The sequence below is a fragment of the Lissotriton helveticus genome, chromosome 5_1, assembly GCF_964261635.1.
Source record: "Lissotriton helveticus chromosome 5_1, aLisHel1.1, whole genome shotgun sequence".
Taxonomy (NCBI): Eukaryota; Metazoa; Chordata; class Amphibia; order Caudata; family Salamandridae; genus Lissotriton; species Lissotriton helveticus.
Genome location: NC_136065.1, coordinates 1,414,773,703 through 1,414,794,718, shown reverse-complemented (window position 1 = coordinate 1,414,794,718; position 21,016 = coordinate 1,414,773,703).

The following is a 21,016-nucleotide window of genomic DNA, read 5'->3' as shown; positions in this document are numbered from 1 at the left end:
GATAATATGCCCTTGAGAATTCCAATAGAAGTCCATGTTCTGGTGTGAACATGGGCTTCTATTGGAATTCTCCAGGGCATATTATCAAGCCCATTATCGCTGCTTTTGCAGCAGTTTTCTGCCACTAAACCGGCGATAAGTTTAACGCCGGTCTTGATAATATGCCCCTTGGTGAGTCTGAGGCAAAATTCAGAGCCTCTTGCAGAGCTCACATTGGAAAAGGTCTCTCAAGGCAAAGGAAAGCCTGATGTCATGCTCTCTTCCTGTGATGTGTGTCATGCCACAAGGACCAATTCTTGACAGGCATGCTTTTGAGGCACTTACAGCACACATGAGTATATATCGAAGGGAGCCCTGCATTGGTCCTCTGAGTCTCTCTGTCTGCCTGTGGTTTACTGTTTTGACTTCCAGCTAATAGAATTATTTACATATGAGTCAGCAAAGTAAACAATTACCACCTTAAACTTAAAAGGATTGACTGGGCCTAACAACCTACCCATGGTAGTATATACAGTACTGATTGTTGACCAGAAATATTCACACCTTGCTTTAGATGATTTATGAGGACCAGTCAATTTCCTCCTGCTTGGAAACTAGCAGCGATCAAACGTATAACCTACTTTATGAAGGATAATCCTGCACTGCCAAAAATAGTATTATCTAATTCACCTAACTGATATAGCAGCTAAAGTCTTTTAGAAAATGCTTGAATGTGAGAGACATGTTTTTGTAGCCCCGCAGAACCCCACCAACTACATATTTGAAGTGACTTCAATGCTTTTGGGTTACTAACAATCCCTAAACAGGGATCCAAGGACACTGTGCTGATTAGAAACAAACCTTGTAAGCTGAGCCTGAGACTCAGTTTGCACAACATTGGTGGCCCACTTTGGGCGCCAATGTTGCATAAACTAAGTCACTGGCTTAGTTCTTCAAGACTTGTTTTAATACTCATGGGTGACACCAATGTACTTAGTTCAATGTACCAACGCCTGAATGTGAAAGACAGGATATTGTAGCCCTGCAGAACCCACCAAATACATATTTGAAGTGGTGTCAATGCTTTGGAGTTACTATTAGTCCCTAAACAGAGATCCTTGTACACTGAGGTCATTGCAACAAAACCTATTTCGTTCTTCTCAATACCACACATACAAACTGCACTAAAATAAAGACACATGTTTATTTCAACAGGTGCACCCTGTGGCTTAGCACATCGAAAACAACCACATACAATATAATTTAAACAGCAAAAATACATGTGTGAACGTGATTAAAATGAAGATTTCTACTATAGCTAAATCTCATCTAAAAACCCTAACACCCTAAAACCCCACCTACTTCTATGCACTATGCTAGAGGAGCAGGGAGTCAATCAATCAATCAATCAAGCATTTGAAAGCGCGCTACATAACCGTGAGGGTCTCAAGGTGCTGGGGGGGGGGGCTGGGGGGGCCGTCACTGATCGAAGAGCCAGGTCTTGAGAAGACTTCTGAAGGCCAGCAGGTCCTGGGTCTGTCGTAGGCTGGTGGGGAGAGCGTTCCAGGACTTGGCGGCGAGGTAGGGGAATGATCGGTGGTTTTCCGGAAACGAGGAACTGTGGCGAGGGTGGCAGAGCGGAGGTTGCGGGTGGGGGTGTGGAAGCTGAGTCGGTTGTTGAGGTATGTTGGTCCGGTGTTGTGTAGCGCTTTGTGTGCGTGGATGAGGAGTTTGAAGGTGATCCTCTTGTTGACTGGGAGCCAGTGCAGGCCTCTCAGGTGGGGTGTGATGTGGCTGCGTCGGGGGACGTCGAGGATCAGTCGTGCCGAGGCGTTCTGGATTCGTTGTTGTCGTCTCAGGAGCTTGGTTGTTGTTCCTGAGTAGAGGGCGTTTCCGTAGTCGAATCTGTTGGTGATGAGGGCCTGGGTGACGGTTTTTCTCGTGTCGAGAGGGATCCATTTGAAGATCCTGCGGAGCATTCGGAGGGTGTTTAAGCAGGACGCGGAGACGGCGTTGACTTGCTTGGTCATGCAGAGGGTGGAGTCGAGGATGAACCCCAGGTTGCGTGCGTGGTTGGTGGGTTCTGGGGCTGTGCCTAGTGATGTGGGCCACCAGGAGTCGTTCCAGGCTGATGGGGTGGGTCCGAGGATGAGGACCTCTGTTTTGTCTGAATTCAGCTTCAGTCTGCTGTCCTTCATCCAGTCGGCGACTGCCTTCATTCCTCTGTGAAGGTTGGCTTTGGCTGTGTGGGGGTCTTCGGTGAGGGATATGATCAGCTGGGTGTCATCGGCGTAGGAGATGATGTTGAGGTTGTGCTGTCGTGTGACGTGGGTGAGAGATGCCATGTAGATGTTGAACAGCGTCGGGCTAAGGGAGGATCCCTGTGGGACGCCGCGGATGATCTCGGTGGTTTTTGAGTGGAAGGGTGGGAGGTGGACGCTCTGGGTTCTGCCGGAGGAAGGATGTGGTCCAGGCCAGGGCCTTCTCTTGAATTCTGGCATCATGGAGGCACGCTGATAGTGTGCAGTGGCAAACCGTGTCGAAGGCAGCTGACAGGTCCAGGAGGATGAGGGCGGCTGTTTCTCCTTTGTCCATCAGGATCCTGATGGTGTCGGTGGCGGCGATGAGGGCGGTCTCGGTGCAGTGGTTGCTGCGGAAGCCACATTGGGAAGGGTCCAGGATGTTGTTGTCTTCGAGGTATCGGGTTAGCTGCTTGTTGACAATCTTCTTTGTCACTTTTGCCGGGAACGGGAGCAGGGAGATGGGCCGGAAGTTCTTGAGGTCCTTGGGGTCCGCCTTGGGTTTCTTCAGAAGGGCGTTGATCTCGGCGTGCTTCCAGCTTTTCCGGGAAGGATGCTGTCTCGGAGGAGATGTTGATTGTTTTCCGGAGGTGGGGTGCGATGGTTGTACTGGCTAGGTTGAAAACGTGGTGAGGGCACGGGTCGGATGGGGATCATGGTTTTGATGGTGTCTTCGTCACTGACGTTGGACCAGGCGGTCAGGCGGCTGGTGTGGGTGGAGGTCGCGGGGGTGGTGGTCTTGGTGGTGGGTGCGGGGGTGTCGCAGTTGAAGCTGTCGTGGATGTCGGTGATCTTGCGGTGAAAGAAGGTGGCCAGGGAGTCGCACAGGTCTTGTGATGGTGGAATGTCGTTGGTATTGAAGCTGGGGTTAGAGAGCTCTTTGGTGTTGTGTGCGTTGTTGTCTAGGCGGTCCTTTTGGCGGTCCTGATGAGTTGGTGGTGTCTGCGGGTGGCGTTCTTGTGGGCCACGAGGCTGTCTAGTGATCGGTCGCGGAGCCATTTCTTCTCCAGCTTCCGACAGGTGTGCTTGGAGGTCCGGAGGTCTTCGGTGAACCAGACGGCTTTCTTGCTGGTGTGGTTGCTTGTGTAGCTCTTGACAGGGGCGTGGGTGTCGGCGCAGTCGTTGATCCACTGTTTGAGGTTGGTAGCGGCGGTGTCGGGGTCGATGGGGTCAGTGGGTGGTCTCAGGGTGAGGGTGGTGGTCAGTTGGTCCTTGGTGACCTTGCCCCAGTTGCGGCGTGGCAACTGTTGGGTGCGGTGGTGTGTGGTGGGTTTCCTGATGGTGAAGTGGACACATCTGTGGTCAGTCCAGTGGGGTACGGTGGTGTGGTTGAAGGAGATGTGCGGGCTTGCGGAGAAGATGGGGTCCAGCGTGTGTCCAGGGGCATGGGTGGGTGTTGTCACGAGCTGTTTGAGTCCGAGGTTGGCGAGGTTGTCGATCAGGGCGGTGGAGTTGGCGTCATTGTTGTTCTCGAGGTGGAAGTTCAGGGCCCCGAGGAGGATGTAGTCCTTGGAGGCGAGGGCGTGGGTGTTGACAAGGTCGGCGATAGTGTCGCTGAACTGTGGTCGTGGTCCGGATGGGCTGCAGACGAGTGTTCCTCTGAGGGTCGTGTTGGGGGCGGTGTGGATCTGGAAGTGCATGTGCTCGGCAGTAGTGAGGGTTTCGTCGGTGTTGGTCGAGACTCTGAGGGTGTCTTTGTGGACGATGGCGATTCCCCCTCCAACTCCGTTACTCCGTTGGCGCGGTCTCTGCGGGAGAACTTGTAGCCCTGCGGGATGGCTATGGCGATGTCAGGTGCCGAGGTGGCGTTCAGCCAGGTCTCCGTCAGGAAGGCGACGTCGGGGGCGGTAGAGTCTAGGAGGTCCCAGAGTTCGATGGCGTGCTTGCGGGCGGAGCGGGTGTTGAGGAGGATGCATCTGAGGTGGTTGGGTTCTCTGGCTGGTGGTTTGGCGGGCTGGATGCTGGTGTATCTGCAGTCCCGGCAGGTGAAAGGCCCTTGGGTGTGCTTCGGGATGGCCTGGCTGCAGGGGTGGTGTCGTCCGGGGTTGAGTGCGTGGAGGGTGTTGGAGTCGTAGTGCAGTCTGGTGTAGTGGGGGGCGCGGGGCGCAGGGGTTATGGCGCTGGGCGCGGTCCAGTAGTATAACCTGCTCCAAGATTTTCGTAGGCAGAATCAGCACACTGCATATCTGTTCACAGCAAAGCTATGTAATTATCAATAGTCGGGAAGGCCATGTTCCCTGTGAAAGGCAAATACGTGTAACTTCAGCATCAGCTCCTCCTTGACTCAGGCTTGATATCAGCTCTTGGTAGAAAGTGTGATATGGCAGCATCTCTAGCAGTCAAGATCGTCTCTGGGAGTATGTTTCATGATAATCTGGGGCAAAGGACTGCTCCAGACAAATGATACTTGATATGGAATGGTGCACCGGAGAGGCCCTTATCCAGATGATTAATCAATGCAATTTATGATGCATATTCCTTTTTATTTTATTTTTGCTCTTTTTTCATGTTCAACATCAAACAATCATGACAAATGGTCTAAGATGGATTTTCCAACATTGCCTTAAGGATGTCTTGCATAACCAATGCGCATTCAGAAACTGCTGTACCTAGAGGCAGGGACACTGTCACACAAAACATTTTCTCTCCAAAGGTAGGCAAGCACCTTTACTTCTGGAGTATCAACTGCTACTCCCTTCCTAAGAACAAAGCACACATAATTGATTTCTTGGATTCAGAGACTCCCAATGCCTTGTTCCCCACCGAAACATGGCTTCATGCCAGTTCAGGGCTAGATGTCGCCAGCGCCCTTCCTCCTGGCTATGTCAATTCTAGAAGTGACAGAGGAACCAGGAAAGGGGGAGGGATTGCCGTAATTTTTAAAGATATATACTCCTGTAAACTTGAACCTCAGTCTTTTCTAGATTGTGAAGCCGGCCTGTTCAAACTTGCTGTTTCCCCCCCCAAATGACCCTATCTGGCATGCTTATCTACCATCCTCCGGAGAACCCCAAGAAATGGCTGTCTGCATTCCCTGATTCAGTCGCCGCTTTTGTAATAAAGGCTGCAAATTTCACTATTCTGGGGGACCTTAATCTGCATTTAGAGGACCCCCTGGATAACGTGAGCTTAAACTTTCTAGCTGATCTTGAAGCTTTTAACTTGCAGTTACATAGTCAGGGACCCAGGCGGGTCACCTGTTGGATCCAAACTTGTCCAACCTTTCGTTGGACTGCAGTTCCCCCGCTCTTCCTCTGGGGTGGTCTGACCATTATGCCATCCAATTTAAATTTGAATTAGTCTCTCCGGGGTACATCGTGCCTGAGCGCAGAGATGACTCAGTCAGTCGGAGGCACTGGATCAAACTAGACTTGGACTCCCTTAATAGACTCCTGATAAGTAATCCACCGGACATCAATTTACCTTTTCATTCCTTAAATCCGGCGGTGTCTAACTGGTTAGCTAAGTCTATTAATTCCTGCCTGCCACTGGTTCCAAAACGTAGTTTTACTCACCATCCTCCCGCCCCATGGTTCAATAATGAGCTAAAGGTCATGAAATCCAAGTGCAAGCACTTGGAAAGAAGATGGCATAAGTATTATGCCCCTAAGGGCAAGTCCGATTATAAGGCCGCCTTAAACACGTACCATCTAGCTTGTAAGGCAGTGAAAGCTGCTTTTGTTTCAGATACTATCACTAACTCATTGAACAGTCCAGGGGCCTTATTCTCTATGGCCAAGAAGCTTGTAGGATCAAACACTGCACCGATGCCACCCGCCCTCGATGAGACTCAATGCAATAATATCGCAAATTATTTAATTACCAAAGTTGAGACGATATATTGCTCATTAAAGTCTTCCATTCCTGTAAATTCGGAGAGTCCCCTGTCTGATACGACCTGTGGGAGCCGTCATTCCTCAGCAGCCAAGATCTCCAGTTGGTCCCCTTTTGATGATAGATCCTTCTCTGACTGCTTAGCTAGGGTAAAATCGGGTTCTCCTTTAGACCCTCTACCTGTTTACATTCTGCAACAGCTTTCACCAGATGCCCTTGGCGTTCTTAAAGCACTTCTAAATGCCTCCCTACGAGAATCATGTGTCCCTCTGGATTGGAAACAGGCGATTGAGGGCGCCGCTTAACTTGGTAGACCTCCTTTCTCAGCGACCGCACATTCCAGGTCTTTTCTTCTAAATCTGCTTCTACCATCCAGTCATCTGCGTACAGAGTTCCCCAGGGGTCCACTTTGAGCCCTGTGCTCTTCAACATCTATGTGAGACCACTGGCGTCTATTGTGGAGGACTCTAGTCTATCGCTTTACTCGTACGCTGATGACACTCAAATTATCTTTTCCCTGTCTTCTACTAATGAAGGTTCCATATCTTCCCTCCAACTTGGTCTACAGCGGGTGTCCGAGTGGATGTGTTCTAATCTGTTGAAACTAAACGGAGACAAGACCGAGGTGGTCATTTTAGGCAAACACAAGCATCTCTGGGGTCCCCAACATTGGCCCCAGGAAATGGGTCCTCTTCCTCTACCCACCACCCAAGTTTGTAATCTTGGGCTCATTATTGATAACAATCTCTCAATGCAGCAACAGGTGGTTAGCGTGGCTGCTACCTGTTTTACGATCTTAAGGTGGTTGCGGAAGATCATCTGGATGCTTCCAGACTCCACAAAAAGAACGGTAGTCCAGGCACTTGTCACCTCCGGCTTGGACTACGGAAACGTTCTTTATCTAGGTGGAATGCAGGAGATACTGAAGAAGCTCCAGGTGGTCCAGAATTCCGCAGCCCGCCTCCTATGCCACATCCCAAGGAAAACATCCATCTCTCCCTTCTTTCGGGATCTGCATTGGTTCCGCATTGACAGCCATATCAAATTTAAGACCTTGTGTTTTGTCTTCAAAAACAAACAAGGGACCGCTCCGTCCTATCTTCAGGACCTTATCCATCCTTATGCCCTTCCCGGTCCCTACACTCATCCACTCAAGGTAATTATGTAACTCCTAGTTGTAGATTTACCAGAATGGGTGGTCGCTCCTTTTCATTTCTTGGTCCCAGACTATGGAATTCCCTCCCCAGTTCCATTAAACAGGAATCTCTATATCTAAAGTTTAGGCGGGATCTTAAGACATGGCTTTTCTCTCAGTGATTAGCTTGCCATTTACTCAGTTTGCTGCAGTGGACAGGCCTGCGCCGGGAAAACCTGTCTAGGGTAGCTGCGCGCATTACAAATTTAATTAATAATAATAATAGTCTAAGACACATTCTTTTGCCCACGTGAGGTAAAAATAAAACAAGTCAGACTACACTGTTTTGGGTATTGTTCTTTTTTGACCTTGAAATAGAAATAATAAGGCACTTGTTCCAGACGGATGCTGCATTAGGTGTCATGTTGATGTCTATATCCGAATGAATTGACAGCTTTGCAGGTTCTTGGAAAGATATGAACAGACAGCATCCTTATCAAAGGCAGACATATTTATAGTTCTGCAAAAATACATACAATGGACACAATTTATTCGAACCAAGAGCTTTGTCAACCGTAACCGTAACAACTATTGTGGGTACACTATGTAACTCCTCTTGAAGGCATATCATGTCAAGGTTCACCTCCTCAGAGGTATTATGTTTGAATGATTTTCCAGGTTAGGGACATATGGTAGGTGGGTGCTTCAAACACTTGGTTGCACTCCCAAAAGGAGCCATGACTCAAGTGCTCAGACGAGAATTGCAGTTTATCACTTGGTTGGATTTAGCCTCCTTACTCCTCTGGAAAAAAAACTGTTGTTATCTTCCGAAAAGAAGATATTACTACACATTTTTAGCTGAATTATTGAAAAATGATTTACAATGGGCCAAAAGACCAAAGAAAAAACTGCCTACTGTAAAAGGTAACTGTACTTTGGTGTGTGTTAACCCTGAAGTCCCACTGCCCAGTGACAACTTAGGGATTTGTGGGCCCTAGGCCAGATATATTTTGAGGCCACCGTTTGGAACAATGTATCTGAATTTTAGCCCATTTAAGGCCTTACACAACTAAATAATATTGAATACTATTAAACCCTCGTGTAAAATCTTATATGTTAAACCCCCAGGAGAAGCAGGGCACACAAAAACATTCAAAAGCTCATTCTGCCTGCTTTACATAAGTCAAATAGTACCAAAAGAAAGTTTGAACAGTCATTGTTAAAGCCTTTTCTTTTGGAGCTTCAATCTAGATTTACTTGCATGTAACTTACATGTTATGTGAAGTTCACTGTCACACCAGCTTGATACTTCCATTGTCAGTCACACATACCAAGGGTGACAATAATTCTAAATGTACTAGTGAATAGTATTAAATTAAGACATATGCACATAACACTTGAAATTGTACCTTGTGGTTCCTGGAAATTTGTTTTCATAAAAATATACTCCTTCATTACTGGTGATCTTGTTGCAAACTGTAAAAATCTAAGAGGTGCTAATGGGATTTTCATTATTCCTTTTACTGAAATCAGCTATTTTTCTCCTAAATATCTTCCGCTTCCCTGGCCCTCTTCTCCTCTTTATATGAGTGCATGTCTCTGGTTACCGGACCCTCCAGTAAAGAAGCCTGGCCGGACCAGATAGTTTGCTTACTAAGGCAGGACTGTTATCCTGTACCAGTCCTGTATGTCCATAAATTTGGTAAGGCAATTTAGGTACAGTGGCATCCCATTGCCACCTGTATTGACTCATCGGTCCATGCTGCTTTTGGCACACAGTCTTTTCTACTAAAGGTACTTACAACCAATATGACATGGCTTTCCTAATGAAGGCGTGTAGTCCTCTAAAATTCCCGTAGATTTTGCCCACGTTTGCATCAATGAAACAAAAATGTAAGCCATATTTTCTTCAATTTCTATGATCGATTGTTTTCAACTGTACCTTATACTGATTACTTCGCATTTTCATCCTAAGGAGCATGTTTTATTATAACCCTGTTGTGCCTCTGTTCACTGACTACATTTTGTTGTTAGTATGACTTCTTGCGTGGAGTTATGATTGATGCGATGTGATATGTTTTTTATTAAAATTACACTGCCCTTCGACCCTAGAAACACTTGTTACCGGGTACTGAATCATACTTATTGTATTATTTGTATCAATAAATAAACTGGTTGTTTCATACATACATGTTCGCCTGGACCCTATATATTTGTCTATCTTGAGTTATTTATTCATTCTCTGGCTAGACAGTTACATGTGACCAGCTGTGTAAAAGAAATTTACAGGGCAAGATATCAGAGAAGAACAGAGACATAAAGAAAAGAGTGTAGCAACACTAGGGAGAAGGTGGTAGAGATAGAGATCATATAGACAGATATGTGAGGCATGGAGAAAATGAGTACATAAAGGTGCAGTAGCCAGATTGAAAGGTTAAGGAAAATGTACGTAAAAAAAAGTAGAGAAATAGGTATGGTTTTGGAGTGAACTAGAGAGGTGTGGATGAATAGAGATAGGCAGAAGGAAATGTTGGGAAAGCCAGAGAAGTAGAGTACTCCAAGGAGAAGAGATAGAGAGAGAGGTAAATTAGAGAGCGGTAAAGGCAGAGACACAGGGTATGCACATAGAGACTTAAGGCAAAGCAAAGAGATGCAAAGGTAGAAAAAGCAAAATAGGAAGAGAGGTATGTAAAGAGAGTAGATAAGGGAGAGCGAAAGATAGGAGGCGAAATGTGGTGTAGAATAAAATCAGAAATTTGAGAGACATATGTGAAATAGGAAAAGAGGGGGTGAGGTGTAATCAGAGGTGGACGGAGTTGTGAGAAAGAGGACAAGAATGCGATAGAGAGACATAGCTTAGATGTAAGGGGTAACATGAAATTGAGAATGAGGTAGAGAGAGAGATATGTCTTTGTGTACAGTTTGTCCAGAAATATAAATGTGTTTGTGTGGGCGAAAGAGAGAGAGGAGTAAATGGTACAGAAAAAGAGTTATAGTTAGAGGAAGAGAGTTAGTCAGATAGGAATATAGTTTTCATAGAGGTGAAGGACAGGAAACAGAGATAGAATGGGAGAAAAAGGAGTTGGAGTGGTGAGGTAGTAAAATAATGGTGAGGTAAATTTAAAGGTTAGGTAGTCAGTGTGGGAAATGTGGGGAAGAGAAAGGTGAGGTAGTTAGGGAGATATGAGAAAGACAGAAATAAGATACTGACGTGAAGGGGATCAGTGCTGTATTATGCTTCCTTTCTTTTCCTGTAGTTCTTTCTTTGTGTTTACTACTCCATCACAGTTGTCCTTCCTTTTTTTTATTGTGTCCATGGACATGGCTCCTAAAGCAAGCATCTTTGCAGGAAGCGTCCACTCTTTACTAGTGCCGGGTGTGATGAGTAACAAAGAGAGGATTGAGAGTGATAGACATAGATGTAGGCACAGAAGGCCTGGTTTAGAATTTGGCAGATGGGATATTCCATCACCTAAGTGACAGATATACCAAGTCCACCATAGAACTTGTAATACAGTGTATGGGATATCAGTCATGTTTGTTATGGATTATCCCATTCACAAACTATAAATCAGGCTCAGAGATTGACAAAGAGACAAAGCCATGAGACAGCAATAGAGAGAGATGAAGCTGAGTGAAGCTAACTGGGTATATTGAGAGTCAGTTGAGGTAGGCAAAGGTGAGTTAAATAGAGCTGAGATTGAAAGAGAGGATGTGGTTCATTGGGGCCAAAAACGAAACCATTTAGCAGTCAGAAAGACTGTGGTTTGCAAAATCACAGGTTTGAGACCACTTGATGGCTAATTTCAAATTACTAAATCCAGTTTGCAAAATGGATTTAGAAAGGCATAATGAATCCGTATTTGGAAGAGAAGTGTTTAGGGTGTCCCTTCTAAAGATCGATTAATTATGGAATGTTTCAAAATTTTGCAATTGAAATCTAGTTGCAAAACATTGAAAAGTTACTGACTCACGAATTGCAGTGGTAAAACATTTGCACAAGGAAAAAAGTCTCCTTTAGGCTCCTTTTCGCTTGTGAATGTAAAATAAAAAGTTTGTTGGGAGTAGGCAATTGTCCAGAAAACCACTGCCAAATCTCAAAACACTTACTATTTTTTTCTCTTTTAAATGCATTCCTGTTTTTTTAAGGAAAACATAGCAGGCTACCAACCCTATGTTGTAGGTCATGCGTTTTAATGAGGTAGGTCGAATTGCTGTGCGATCCACATTGATTCCGAATTTTGTGAACAGATCTATTTGTACATCACAAATAGTTGGAGCACAATTTGCTACCACTTTTTACTAATCGAAATTTCATACATCAGGCCTACAGAGCTGGATAAAAAGAGAGAAAGTTGTTCAGAAAGAGGAGAAAGGTAGAAGAGGAGAGGTGAAATAAGGAGAGAGAAATGACAAAAAGATTATTTTTAATGTAAGGGCCTCCATCTGCCTGAAAATGCAAAGGTTAAGGCTGGGCTGGGCAGGCCAGGCCAGGCATGAACACTGATGGTCAGATTTATTAACACTGTGAGGCTGCGCAAAGTCACCAACAGTGATGCAAACCCGTGTAAAGTGTTGCTTTGGGGTCTACTTTCCAGCACAAAGCATATTTTGCAAAGGAAAGGTTTCCTAAAAGTAATGCAAAGCAGCGCTATGATCTGCTATGCTTTACTGTGCAACAAAGGCATCTCAATGGTGGTGCACAGGCCCACCCACGCTATCAGCAATTGTGTTTGTTAAAAAGCCCAATCTACTAATATTTGCAGACAGGGATTTGTGCCAAAAATACTCTTTGAGGTAGGCTCAAAGCAGTAGAAATGTTTTTTATCCCAATTTGCATGGTTGATGCACAGTACAGCAGCAAGGGAAACATCTATCACAACGCAACTTTTACGACGCACTACCATTACAACGCAGGATTTACAACGCAAGTCATTACAACGACTTGCGCTGGAGGGCGCTGTAGGATAGGGAATAGTTTAATTTACTATCCAAAACCTTCCCTACTATCGACGGGGACTGGAGTTGGAATAGTAAATTAAACTATTCCACTATCCAGCACCCCCCAAGGCAAGTCGTTGTAACGACTTGCGTTGTAAAACCTGCGTTGTAAAGGCATGCGTAGTAAAAGCATGCGTTGTGGTGACATACATCCCAGCAGCAATACAGCATACACTCAAATGTATGCATCTACGCATATTGTTTTCCACTGGAAGTCTACCCTTCCACAACAAGACCTATGCCAGACATACACACACAAACACACACACACCACACACACACCCACACCTTTGCACTATAGTGCACATGTGTGTACATGGTTAGGGACAGCTAAATTGTGTGCCAACTCTTAAGAAGGGAACAGCAGCACGGTTCTGCTTTCTTCCTTTCATGCAACACAGCACAGCACCCTTTGGTTGTTGTAATTTGAGGGATAAAATAGTAATACATTTGTCCTCATGTTTCTGTTAAGCATGCTCAGCTTCAAATTGACAAAAGAAGCTGTTTTTATTGCATGCATTTTGATAGGCCTACTCACTTTACCAGGGGGGCCCTTGGAAGGCAGGGGTCCTGTTCAATTGCCCACTTTACCCATGCCTGAAAATATCTCTGATACTGCTATACACAAAGGAGGTGCTGAAAAGTAGTTAGACAACATATCGCAATTAAGGGATTTTGATTATGTAACGATTATGTAAAGGTAAAGCTGCCACTCTCATGGTTTAGTCAGAACTTGGGTACTTTAAGAGGAAAGATTCCCATATTTAAAACATCTACCTGACCAGAGAATGTGAAATTAGATTCTAATCAAAATTTTGGGCCGTTCGTCTTTGTAATTGAGGATGTAGTGACTGCTCTATTGGGGGGAAATAGTATGATTAAACATATTTTATTAAACGGTTTTTAAATAGTATTCCTAGGTATTATTTAAAACCAGTATTTTCAATGTAAGGTATTGAGTTTCTGCAAAAAGGCTACTCGTGAAATACATCCTTTTGATGTGATAGGATAAGATGTAATTAATTTTCTGAAATTGGAATGTGTGTTTTAATAATCATTGTTTTTATTAATGTAGTGTTTTATTGTAAGGTAAGGAGTTTAAAAAACGAATGAATTAATTGAAATTGAAACAGCAAGGAGGCACATGGAGGTAAGAGAAAGTCTTCTCCCACTTAGGTAAGCATTCTATCTGCCTTCAAAATGATCTGTGAGATTGTAAAATGAAGCTTGCGGTTGAAAAAGAGCAGATTACATGCAAGCAGCATGTAAAGAGCATGTCTCAGCAGTAGTGCACAATCACACGTGGTACATGTATTACTAAACAGAAAGGATATAGCTACAAATGGCTACTTTTTCAGCTGCTCAAGACTGGCACTAATACATTAATTGGGAAAAGTAATGCATTTGAAAGTGCATATTTAAGAAAATACCTGAATATAAAAAAAATTCACCTGAAGCTATGACATTTTGCATATTAAAAATGAATTTTGCACATGAAGTTATGAAATTTTGAGGAACCCTGAGCTCAAAGGTCACCTACTTCACTATCATCCTTGCACTACAAACCACTATAATAGCTTCCTTATGTTCTTTAATTAGACTTTATGTTTAATAACAACATGCTCTTATTTTGGGTTTCTGTTGCAGACTCAGTATTGCGAGCGGAATTGCAACAGAGCCAAACCTCCTTCTTCTCCTAGAGGTTCAGTCAACCCCCTTGTATTAGGTCAAAGAGATTAACTAGGGTCCTAATCTTGACTTTGGTGGACGGATTGATAGTACGGTCACCGGTGTGGACAGCAAAATGGCTAGGTAGCTGCACTCTCCATGAGCTCTGGCTGACTGACGTCGATCTGACCTTAATCCTACCTCATCAAGGGCAATCACGCTATGATTTGGTAACAAAACTGAAGGCACTGCTGTCCTGCACTACTGGCGAACAGTTCCTGGCTCTGGCCCCATTGAAACCCGACATTTCTCGCCCTTGAAATCCAGGCCGGCACTGACGGTGCAAGATGGCAGCAGCTGTGGAGTGAGCGGTTGAGTGACCCAAGATGATTGTGGACACCGGTGCCCCCGGACCAGGGTGGTGAGTGCCTCACCCCCAGCCCCCTTGAGCCACAAGACAAATCGATCTCCATCGGGGGTACCGCGCCCTGTGGTGAGCAACGTGGGTGTTAGCGTGGTTGACATCTTCCGATTGTCTATGCAGGTGACAGGGATCGTGTAGCCGAGACCGGGCTCTGTGGGTGCAGGGAGGAGGGGTGCAGGGGCCTGTCTGCCATTGATGTTGCTTTGCCCTCGAGGGAGCACTCTGAGATAAGTAGGGAAGACTGGCAGTGATGACTTACGAACATCCCCAGATCCTTACCACGTGGCCAATAGCGCCCTAAAGGCATGCCTAGGGTGCGGTGCTGACTGCAGCGCCTTGAGCATCGAACGCCTACAGGGATGCCTGAGGGGCCCCGAGATCTGGCCACAAGAGACAACACAGGTTGGCGGGCCGTGGTCCACTGAGAGATGAGTGGGGACTTGACGGTGGGCAGGCAGGCGTGCCATGCACATTGGCCACTAGCTGGGACTGTGAGAGGGGGTGTTTCTGAGCCCCAGAGCTGACATGAGAAGCACAGGTGGTGCGCCGCTAAGGGCCTTTGCCTACACTTCACTGCAGAAGCGGCACTGATGAGGGCTAAGAGGCACTTGGATGTCCTCAACAGGCAATGAAGCGGATTAGCACCCTCAGGGACTGCTCGTATGAGTACGAGGGAGCTCTTGCTACAGGATGGCATCTTGCCTTACTGAGACTTCAGGTGACCACCACAGAGCGGTGGAAATTGGAGACGCACCTGGCACGGGGCACTATGGATGATGCTGGTGGCGAGGGCTAATATGGATGGGTCCTTTGCCGGAAGATTTGGCAGACACCCTCCCGGGACTACAGATTAGGCATCGCCTGTTGGGGCTGGCTGAAGACATGGATAACGGCTCGGATCTGGTCCATACTCCATGTCCTGCTGCTTTGCGGTAGGGGCTCCAGCCTCAGCGCCCCACTCCATCTACCTGCTCAGACTCTTTACATTGGGTGTCACTAAGCCCTCTCCCTACCACGGATACGACTAGGACCATAGCACAAAACAAAGAGACCAGACAACTATGACAGGTTGTACACTAAGCTTTTGGAACCCCAGACATACAAAGAGGAAGAAGCGTTTTCTATGCTTAACATTGAATGGTACTACAGGCGATCCAGTCCTCAAGAGAGGTGTTCAAGGGCAAGATAGGAGAGGTGTGGTCTGAAATATCTCTCTTGCACCAATATTTATGCAATGTATCTGAGAGGGTGACAGTGCCAGAAATCGGGGGTGGAGGAGCTCCGCAAGGCAATTAACAATATTATGTGGCGGCTGTAGGGTGCTGAAAATCGAGCACAAAGAAACATTCTCAGTTCCGTTGGATTCCCAGAGAGAGTTGAGGGCACCAATATGAATGGATTCTTGACAGCCTAACTAACAAACACTTTCCCCTCTGACCAATTCTCCTCCTGCTTTGTAGTGGAATGGGCACACAGAGCCCAGTGTGGTAGGCATCCCCCAGGAGCCCCACCTCGGCCCATCAACGCAAAGTTTCTAAATTTCTTAGACAGAGACTGAGGCACGTTGCCAGGGAGAAGTGTGATATGGTGACTCCAAAATCATGGTGTTCCCTGACTATACCTGAGAGGTTCAATGTCAACGCTGCACGTTTGACTCCATAAAACCAAAGTTATGAGCCCTCCAATTACAATCCATGCTACTATTCTGAAGAAAGCTAAAGTTTCTTTTTCAGGGAAGGTCCTTCTTCTTTTGGATGCCAAAGTAGGCCTGGACTTAACTGGGGGAACGGCCCCAATTTCTGACAAGGCTGGATACAGGATGCAGGCAGCGGACATCCTGTAAAACAGGCGCTAGACCCAAGGACAGTCAGCAGAGGTGATGGAGAATGGACCATAAGTCTATGCAAATTGATAGGGGAACCCCATACTGGACAAAGGGGCCAAGACGCGAAAGAGGATCCCCATCGCGATCTGTAGTGGAGGAACTAACCTCAAAGTCATAAAGCTTACATCCGCTGGCAGTGGAAATAGCAGCTCTTGAGCAATATGTAACTGATCAGGGACAGCAGTCTCAGATCCATGCCATGGATCCAGGGCAACAGGGCCCTTATGATGGCAACTGAGAGCCGAGGACCGAACAGTGGACATATGGCAGTGGCCCACGACTACCCTGGGAGAGAATAGCAGATTTTTTGCATCTTTTCACACACCTTTGTCTCTTCTCTCCTGGACTCCTTTTTTCTTTTTCCTTTTCCTTATTAACTGAATGATATAGTGCTTGAATTTTCGGTGTTAATGGATGTTGGGCAACAGACCTCTCCTTATCTTCTTGCACACAGTTGGTATTCAATGAAGTGCTTTAGTGTTGCAGTAAGGCTGTGGAGGGTGGGGAACGAGATTGGTTATGGGGAAAAGTTTTATTAGTTTTTCGGGGGCTAATTATGGTTGTTTTTGGAGGCCACATGCAAACGCAGCGTACATGGACAATGTGAGGCAGCTAAAAACTGGCAGGCGAAAATCAAGGAGTCCACCATGACAGTGACTACCATCCCTGAAAACGCAGGTCTCTCAGTGTTAACATGGAATGCCAATGGGCTGGAAACAAGATCAAGCATGGATTGGTGATACAGGATATTAAGCGCATACAAGCTGACATAGTTATGCTACAAGAGACACACTTGCAGAACACCCAGTGCCATTTTCTAGGACAGGGAGCCTATATGACTTTGGCCCACACAAGATACACTTTGGGATCCAGGGGTATGGCAATATTGAGCAAAAATTTTCCCCCCTTTATGGTGCCCCACAGATAGACTGACTTACACGGTAGATATGTGGGTGGGCGGGAGCATGGAGACAACAGGAGATTGCTTCGAACTGCCGCTATGCCCCTCCCCAGTTGTGAGCCCCCATGCTGGCTAAGGTAGTTAACATCCTTTTGGAGATGCCCTCCTCCTTTCATGTCCTAGGATTTCAATGATGTAATGCAAATATCACTGGATCGCTCTGAAACACCCAAAGTGCTCCCACAGACCACCCCGTTGGCCCAGTTCACTGATACACCTTGGCCGTCAGTCCTATGAAGAAGTCAACACCCACATGATTGACAATACTCCTATTTTTAAGGGGCACACAAGGTATACTCCTGATTGCACTATGTATTCGTACCAGATGGAGAGGTGCGACAGATGGCCCGAGTGGACTACCTGGCACAGGGCTTATTGGATCACTCCCTTTCTTTGTTAAACTGAGAATCAAATCTAGGCCTCCAACCATGGAATGGAAAGTAAATGCGTGGGATCAGGATGTAGACAGAGGTCTTATGGCAGACACTGACCTCTTTTTTTCAAAATTAATTGGGACAAATCCACCATGTACTTCCTAGGGCCTATACAGAATTGACCTTCCTTGCCTGGAAACCTAAAGGCCAAAGTATAAATCAGGCCCAAAGATCCAGACCAAGGGATAAAGGGGGTGAGTGAATAGAGAGAGAGAGAGTGAGAGAGAGAGGGAGAGAGAGAGATAGAGGGAAAAAGAGAGAGAGAGTGAAAGAGAGAGAGAGAGGTTATAGTTGGAAGTTGGACGATCCAGACTAAATTTCTAAGCACAGAATCTTGAGTCAGACCTATCAAATTTAGGTTTCCACCTATATGTGAAAGGTCACAAATTATTAAGAGCTCTACACAAATAGTATACCACAGAATGGGACTTACCTGGTGCAAGCCAAGGTTGTGCTGTAACTAACTCTCGGTGTACCACGATACCAGCACAGAAGACAAAGATAAAGGTCACTGCAGCACCGAAAAAGAGGCAGACTGGATGGGAAATACAAACTGGACAAAAGGGTCAGAGGGAGGATGATAAGGTACAACAAGATGGGAAACAAGGGAATCAATTAACGGAAAAACCACACAAGTGAGGGAACAAGTCAAGCCGGGTGCAAACTAATGGGAGTGTTGAGGAGTCGCAACTCACAACAACTGCTATTGCCAGACAAGGTAGCTCAGTGTGAGTCAGGCCAAAATACTCTATTTGTCACTAGTGACATGGAAGTGTTTATGCGTGTGCTGGTCCACTTGAGACTGAGGCTGGAGCTCTGACTCTGAGAAATTTACTTTTACATGTCGTTTAGTGTATTTTCCATTGTCCTGTGTACCATTACTTTCATGTTTGCCTTCTCTTGTGCCTCTCTTTGTCTGGTGACCTGACAGTTTCTATGTGGTCTTCCACCTGAATAACCTAATTAACCCAGCACATGGTGCTTACTTCTTAACCATTCTGACACTACACATTAATATGTACAGTACACTGCATTCTACAAGGTGCCTGTTCCAGTGTGCCTACATTTGTTAACAGCTCTTAATAGTTGTTTTCTTTATTGACCAATGTGTTCATGATGATTTGAAGAAATTCGTAAGCTCCAGGCATTGTCTTTGTTTTAAAAAAAGTGTTTTCTTTATTGATCAAATCCAATATTGACAAATTTCATTAACCCATCTAGCCAACGCGTTTCGTCTCATAGGAGACTTCTACAGGGCTCTAAGTTGTCTTCTTTTCAGAATTCAATTTGATTCAAAATGAGTTTTATAAAAATCAAGTGAGATTCTAATGACACACTATTGGTCTTGGAATGACGATAGCTAAATATGCATCATCGGTAACTGGCAAGGTAGCAAGCGCAATAATCTCGGCGTATGTTGGCGAAACAGTTTCATTTGTTTCGCAAACATACGCTGAGATTATTGACACAAAAAGCGTTGGCTAGATGGGTTAATGAAATTTGTCAATTGGATTTTAAATGACCATTGATCAATAAAGAAAACACTTCTTTTTAATACAAAGACAGCGCCTGGACCATGAGAATTACTTCCAATCATCATGGACACTTGATGTTATTTTTTAACTTTTATCAACAATCTAAATTGATGGGTGCTTAATCCATTTTCTTTGTCTTGGTCTTTGGGGTTCTTCCCCAATAGGAAGAGTAGAGGGGTGTACTTCCTGGTTTCTTAGCACCATCACCAATACTAGTTAGCCATGTGCAGTAACAGGTGCCGACTTTTGCCTCAACCCTCCTTTGGCACTTCTTCTTAGCTCTTAATGGGTGTAGCACCATAGACAACTGGCAGCAGTTTGCAGAAGTTCTGGGTGCCAGATTAACACTTTTTGTCAGACTCCACCTTGCATACTGAAATTTGGAAACTGATAGTTATATATGACATCGGAAGGCACAGGTAAGAGTCATACATCACAGACGTGGCCTCTGATCTGCTATTGGTGCATGTAGAAAATCACGGGAGCTTAGAATTTGAAGTAACTGAGTTAGTTTACCTGGCTGCGTGTTGGTATGTGGACTATGTTTGTCATTACCAATTTTGCACATAGTCCTGCCTCCGTTGTGAAACGGGGAGCCTGGGATGCAGGGAAATCTCCCAATTTCTCTGTAAAGTTAATGGCCTGTGTGTGGCAGTCGTACTACTTAATACTGTCCCCTCTGAATATCATAATGCAAGAATATTGAGAACCGCATGTTGCAGGAACAATATATCGAAAGGTAAATGAACACTGGAAAGTATAGCTTTATTATTCCTTACTCCACCTCTACGTACCTTGAAGATATGCACAGCATAGGTACATATATGTGGAGATAGGTAAAGAAAATCTAGAGTTACTTGTTTCGATATTATGTTATCATGGGGTCGATATTCGGGGTGCTTGGTAGTTGTGTCCCACAGGAAAGCTAGATGCCCACACGCTGGAAGTGCTTGAATGCATGTATGGTAGACATGGTTAGGTGTACACATGGTGCACACGGTGCACATGGTGCACAAAAGTAAGAAATGGTTAAGTGATACAAAAGGGGATGATGGACGGAGCGTTTGAGCAAATCAAACACTCACCCCCAGTCAACTGATCTGGGTTTAATCCATCACCATTCTTTAGCCCACTCAGCCACCCCGTTTCAGACATGGCTATATGCAAATCAGTCTGACCCTGTGCCTCATGGGAACAGTCCAGCCCGAACTGCCAAGCCATGTCTTCCATGGACCGGAAACAAGCATCCTGGGACCGGTTTCGGATTCATAATCCTCATCAGCCAGGCTATCTTGAATCCAGTGGCCAAGTGAGCAAGGGACTCACGTCTGAGCATACCCTGCCACACTTAGGGCGAACAAAGCGATACAAAAGGGGATGATGGACGGAGCGTTTGAGCAAATCAAACACTCACCCTCAGTCAACTGATCTGGGTTTAATCCATCACCATTCTTTAGCCCACTCAGCCACCCCGTTTCAGACATGGCTATATGCAAATCAGTCTGACCCTGTGTCTCATGGGAACAGTCCAGCCCGAACTGCCAAGCCATGTCTTCCATGGACCGGAAACAAGCATCCTGGGACCGGTTTCGGATTCATAATCCTCATCAGCCAGGCTATCTTGAATCCAGTGGCCAAGTGAGCAAGGGACTCACATCTGAGCATACCCTGCCACACTTAGGGCGAACAAAGCGATACAAAAGGGGATGATGGACGGAGCGTTTGAGCAAATCAAACACTCACCCCCAGTCAACTGATCTGGGTTTAATCCATCACCATTCTTTAGCCCACTCAGCCACCCCGTTTCAGACATGGCTATATGCAAATCAGTCTGACCCTGTGCCTCATGGGAACAGTCCA